This window comes from Hesperophylax consimilis, chromosome 10, assembly GCF_061612785.1.
Source record: "Hesperophylax consimilis isolate HC1 chromosome 10, BYU_Hcon_1.0, whole genome shotgun sequence".
Classification (NCBI taxonomy): Eukaryota; Metazoa; Arthropoda; class Insecta; order Trichoptera; family Limnephilidae; genus Hesperophylax; species Hesperophylax consimilis.
This window is the reverse complement of record NC_142845.1, coordinates 26,625,998-26,631,997: the sequence shown is the minus strand read 5'-3', so window position 1 is coordinate 26,631,997 and position 6,000 is coordinate 26,625,998. Positions and strand designations below refer to the sequence as shown.

Below are 6,000 nucleotides of genomic sequence, written 5' to 3'. Positions count from 1 at the left end.
CTTTACAGATGGATACTTTTGGCAAGTGAATAAAATAAAATATATTGACTGCGCACTAGACTTATCGTTACCTTTTTTAAATTTGGGAATGGGGCCGGGAACCATTTATTAGATAACCAACACCTTTGCCATAGGAGAAGCTAGTTTGGGAAGACCCTTTGACCTCTCCAACTGGTCTTTTGACCTTGCGCCTAGCGGGAAGGATATATTCTAACGTCCGTCACTCCTAGACACACTGATCCTTGGATTCCTACCTACCTGTCATACCCTTTTCCTTCCCAGAACTTCCTATCCTTCCTTTCCTTAAAAAAGACCTCCACACAGCTCCTTTGTAGGGTTAATGTAAAAAAACCCTCATAACGAATATTTGATACAATTCCGAATTTGAAGGTTCGATATAAAAACTTTGCTTGCGTCGCGTTAATTGTCCTCACGTAATTATAATTACCTGTAAGATATACCCAGCGTGAAAATTAAGACATTACAGCCACTCTTATAAACCTGAAATCTCAGAAATATCAATGGAAAGAGTATGTTCGTGTAGATACGAAAACTTTTCCTGCGGAACGTTAAAATCACGACGCAAATATTTAGCTGTTAAATACGTTGCGAACAGCTGATTTCAACGCTCGTCACAAGATGAAAACTACAAAAAGATTCAGGCCGGTATTACAAGTCTTTTCATTACAATTTAATATGCATTATGTGGGTACACAGCTATACAGCCTTCAGTTGATATATGGCCGGCAGGCCTGCAGGAAATCCTACCTCGTCAGTCGAATGTAAATATCGGCCAGTGTCGCTCGTCACCGCGCTCCGACTCGTGAAGAGTTTTCAATTCTAACTTCACTGATTTTTACAAACTTTTCCCAAGTGAACCCGAAAGTTCAGTGAAAGGGAAAAAGTACAACTGAAATGTAAGTTACTTCAAATATTTTAATAGATACTTAGATAGAATTACATTGTGGCTTCCCATAAATTTAATCAATTCGTTTTAAAACATTATGTTTATTTTGAATAACGCCAATTTGGTTATGTTGATTTTATTTTTAAGTGTGTGATGTTTAACATTTTTTGTTATTTAACATTCTTCTGATAATCCTTTCGACTGATAAAAATATATGTTTTTAATTGCTCATTCAGTTTTGTGGGTTTACTTAAAATATTATATCGCATTCGCAACTACTGTTTTGGTGGTTTTTAGTTGTGTAAACACCGAAACTATTAAATTTGTCAGTAATTTAAACAAAACATCGTAAAGTTATTACTAAATTACCTTTTTAGAATGGTGTTTTTCTTCGTTCGTGTTTTACTTGAAATATTTATGTGCAAATGTAGCAAAGTTTATGGTTTCTTATCTAAATAACTTTTAAAATGTTATTTACGTCGCTGTCGATATGCAATTATTGCTTAACTTAAAGAATGCAGTTTCTAATTTATAAAATGACTAAATGACGTTCACCCGGCGTTGCTCGGAAACTTATGTATGGCTTGGCGTAAAGTTTTGAGGTTGTGTATTCTAGTGTACCTGTCAACTGGGTGCATTTTAAATGTGGAAATGCTATTATTGTGCTAAAATAAGTATTTGTTTCACTTTGTCCTCGTCTTCTTCAACCATTCGATTTCAAGTAATATATTGTCTTCATTCCTCTCTATTTTTTACAAATGATTATTTGATTCTTTTGCAAACGATTTTTTTTTTACAATTGATTTTTTTACAAATGATTTTTTTTTACAATTGATATTTTTACAAATGATTTTTTTTATTTTTTTTACAATTGATTTTTTTGCTTTTTCTACAAATGATTATTTGATTGTTTTACAAATAATTATTTGATTCGTGTCTTTCTCCGATTCACTCCATGTAATATGATGAAGTTCACATTTTTAGTGTTAAAAACTATATTAAATATTGGCTATAATTTGACCTCATTCCAGTGCAACAATAAGAGTTAACTCTTCCTCGGGCGTCCCTGACATTTTCTACTACTGTATACTTCATTGTTATTTTTGAAAATTTACATTATATCGACTTTAATTCGACTGCGTATCTCATTCCATTGCATAGATAATTCTTTAGGTCTTTCTCGATCGTCCGCGAATTTATCTACCATTCTCTAAACACTCATGGCATTAATAAAAATAAGCTGCTTAAATTTAGTAGTTTTTAAGACAAACAAAGAAACATTCATTTTTGTATATACAGATAGCGCCTAAAATATAGACAATTGTTTTCTTGGAAGTTTCCCAATGAAGTCTGAAGAAGAATGAGTCAGGCTAGTTCAGAAAGTATTGTTTTCTCGAAAACCTGTAGCCAGTAGTCATGTATCGAAATCTTGTTCAGAAAACTGTTCATTACTTGAAAGTCTGAAACTATAGGGTTTTCCAATAAGAGGTGTTATTTTGAATAGCCCGCTATTTCGGTAGACGTTACTTTTGAAGCTGTCATTTTTGACATTTGACAAGTAGAAGCTACGCCATTAATAAAAAATGGAACGATACACGCTTCAACAACGCATTGAAATTATTAAAATTCACTATTATTAATTATTAGAATTCCATCGAAAAATCATCTTTAGTGATGAGGCCCATTTCCACCTCGGTGGCTTCGTCAACAAGTAAAATTGTCGCATCCAGGGCTCGGAAAACCCGAGAGTTATTGTTGAAAAGCCTCTTTATCCTCAACGTGTGACTGTTTGGTGCGGTTTATGGTCCGGCGGAGTCATTGGACCTTACTTTTTCGAAAATGAGGCTGGAGCAACAGTTACGGTGAATGGATTGCGCTATCGAGGGATGATTAATGAATGGCCGGAATTGGATGGTATTGATCTGGACAACGTTTACTTTCAACAAGACGGCGCTACGTGCCACACAAGCAACGAAACCATTGATCTTTTACGGGAAAAGTTTCATTGAATATCAAAATAACACCTCTTATTGGAAAACCCTGTAGTATTAATAAAATTCTTGTCCTTATACAGTTGTTTTCATTTAAGCCTGAAAGCCAGTACCTATGTATCAAAGCCTTATCCAGAAACTGCACTTAGTTTTTGGCTGTTTCTTGAAAGTTTCTCAGTAACATAAGTTAGTAGGTACATTAGCAGTTTTCTTTAGTATTACGCGTTAATATTGCAATCTGAATGACCTTTTGAAAGTACAAATTTTCCCTTCAGGCTTATGGCATGACTTGAAGGTCTGAGTATCTCAGCTTTGAAATAATAAAAAAACAAGTAAATTGAATTGAATCTGACCGTATCCTACAGCAAAAAGGTGTTGAAATACGCTTTCAAATTTTATTATTAAAAATAAACATATAATTTTTTAAACATAAAAATTTCGAACGCAAAAATATATATTTTTTAAATGGCTCACCTTATGTTTTTTTCGTGTAAGAATTCTACTAAAATTACTGATAACGAAAAATACAGACGTTTTACTAGACATTAGACATGTATTAGATGTATTAGAAATATTATCGTAATGTATTAGAAGTATTAGAAATATTATCGTTACCTCACTTTTTTTGTTTCACATAAAAATAACTATATTAAATCAAATAAATTTATATAAATATATTTTATAATTATTTATGCACAAAAAATAATGTAACATAACTTACAGAAATTAATATAATTTACAGAATATATAGGAATTCATTAAATTTAATTAACACCTAGAGAATTGAGAATAACTCGTTTTTAGGGAGGGATATATCGAAAATTTGTTATGTTAGTGGTGTATATTATAATATTTTTCTGGTTAATTTCTAGATGTTTAAGTGCGGTGTTTTCTCTTTTTAACAAATAATAGATAGGTAATACGTAATGTAAAGGGTTTTCCAATAAGAGGTGTTATTTTGAATATCCCGCTATTTCGGTAGATGTTACTTTTGAAGCTGTCATTTTTAATTTATATACATAATAAAATAAAATAAGTGATAAGAAAGTAATAGGTGATAAGAACTGATGTGTAGTTTGTGGCAAGTGTGTGTTTATGTATATAAAATAAATAAAAATTCAATTTATATACATAATAAAATAACACCTCTTATTGGAAAACCCTATATTCGTAGCAGTTTCGAATGATAATAAAAAAGCCAATGATACATGATGGTTTTTCCTATTAGATAATATATAATTAGGTGGCTAATACATATTTAGTGGTTACGCAGCTGGTATAGGGGTACGTATACATTTGCGAACCGAAACGCGAACCGTACCACGAATTACGGGAAAGGAACGAATCAACTGGAAGCGGCGTTTCGAGCCATTTGCGGTTGCTTCGTTTCTTTCCAATAAGTTGTGGTTCAAGTTCGGCAGTGCGGCTCGCATATGTATACGTAGCATAAGATACGCAATTACGTAAACGTTATAATCTGTGCGTTCATAGATAGTGTTAATTTAATTATTTTTTACTCATTTCTACAGAAATCTGCCTTTTATACATCGTATGTCAGATCTATACCTCATTGTAATTTTTTACATGAGTCCCAACTGCTACATGAGCCAGTGATACTATGGTATCCCTCATTGTGGTATGTTGTGAGGAGTATAGTAGTGAGGGGGGGGGGAAGAGGATGACGAGGAATTACCTGACTATGCAGATCTGATCTCCAATGTCAGACAGCCATTTCAAGCGAGAAATTATCTACCATTCTTATTATATTATTATCTTGCTCAGCAATTATAGCTCAGCAATTATTGCTCTGTTTACTTGAATTGGTCGGGAGAAAAATACAAAATACATATTTCAACTAAATTACCCTTGCGTGAAATGTTAAATGACGTTTGTAATAAACATTACATTGACTGCGTGAAATGTTAAATGACGTTTGTAATACACATTACATTGACTGCGTGAAATTTTAAATGACGTTTGTAATACACATTACATTGACTGCGTGAAATGTTAAATGACGTTTGTAACACACATTACATTGACTGCGTGAAATGTTAAATGACGTTTGTAATACACATTACATTGACTGCGTGAAATGTCAAATGACATTTGTAATACACATTACAGTGACATGAATCCGAACTAACTCGAAAGAAGGAAAACCTACAGTGAAATTTATAGCAAAACAATTTAAAGATTGATACCTTTATACGTAACAAAATCGCCTGTATAGATTTTTTTTTCTTTCATTTCCGCCATTTATAATTCTAGAAAAAAAAACAGAAGTCAACGGAGGATATTTTTCTTCTTCTGAAAAATGAGGAAAAAATTTCAACACGCCACAAACACATTTATTTCACTTCACGCCATATTTAATTGGTAGGTAGGTACTTACGTGGAATACCAATGGTAGTGCGAATTTTTTACATTCATGACTTTCTACTTTAGGAGCTAATTTCCAAACAGGCATGAATGAATACACACGTCAATCAAATAAGCAATGCGACTTCGAAAGGAGATTCGAAAGTTACAAGCATTACAATTATTATTTTTATTTTTATTGAAAATAGGCCAGCTTTGAATCTTAGGTAACGTAATATTCATTAAGAGCAAATTGAAAAAAAGTGATTGGAGGTGGGTAGGTACCTAATCTACTTGTGTAACTAGTACCTACATAGGGTTAAAACTAGTAAAAAATATATTTAAAAAATTATTTTCACAAACTATGAATACGGTCGAAAAATGCGTGCAAGATTCAAAGTTTATTTTTCTGATTATGATTGTCGCTAAAAATATGTTATTTTTTAATATTTTCATTCCTAATTTATTGATTTAAAAGCGATCTAAAACCGCATATTCTGAAATGGTTCCAACTGGCTACAACGTCATTATGATGAAAGATGAAGAAACCGCCAATGTCTGGTAGACGACTGTCACCAACGTCGCCCGGCGTGACGTCAACCCCGCTGAATTCGCGAATTAAAACGAACATGTCATTTTGGCGGCTAAACGAAAATCTCACATTTTAAATCGTTATAGAAAATTTATACGTTTACAAAAAATAAAAATACCTTCATTATCATAATTTATCAGAATTAAAAA

At 32.5% G+C, this 6,000-nt stretch overlaps 1 protein-coding gene across 1 annotated transcript in view; it reads left to right on the top strand.

The window, feature by feature from the left end:
* The first annotated feature begins 784 nt into the window (after positions 1 to 784).
* slif (cationic amino acid transporter slimfast) overlaps positions 785 to 6,000 on the top strand; it is a 79,099-nt gene continuing 73,883 nt past the window's right edge. The window contains exon 1 of the mRNA XM_089636198.1: positions 785 to 917. The gene's annotated coding sequence lies outside the window, so the exon portion shown is untranslated. The remainder of the gene's footprint in view (positions 918 to 6,000) is intronic.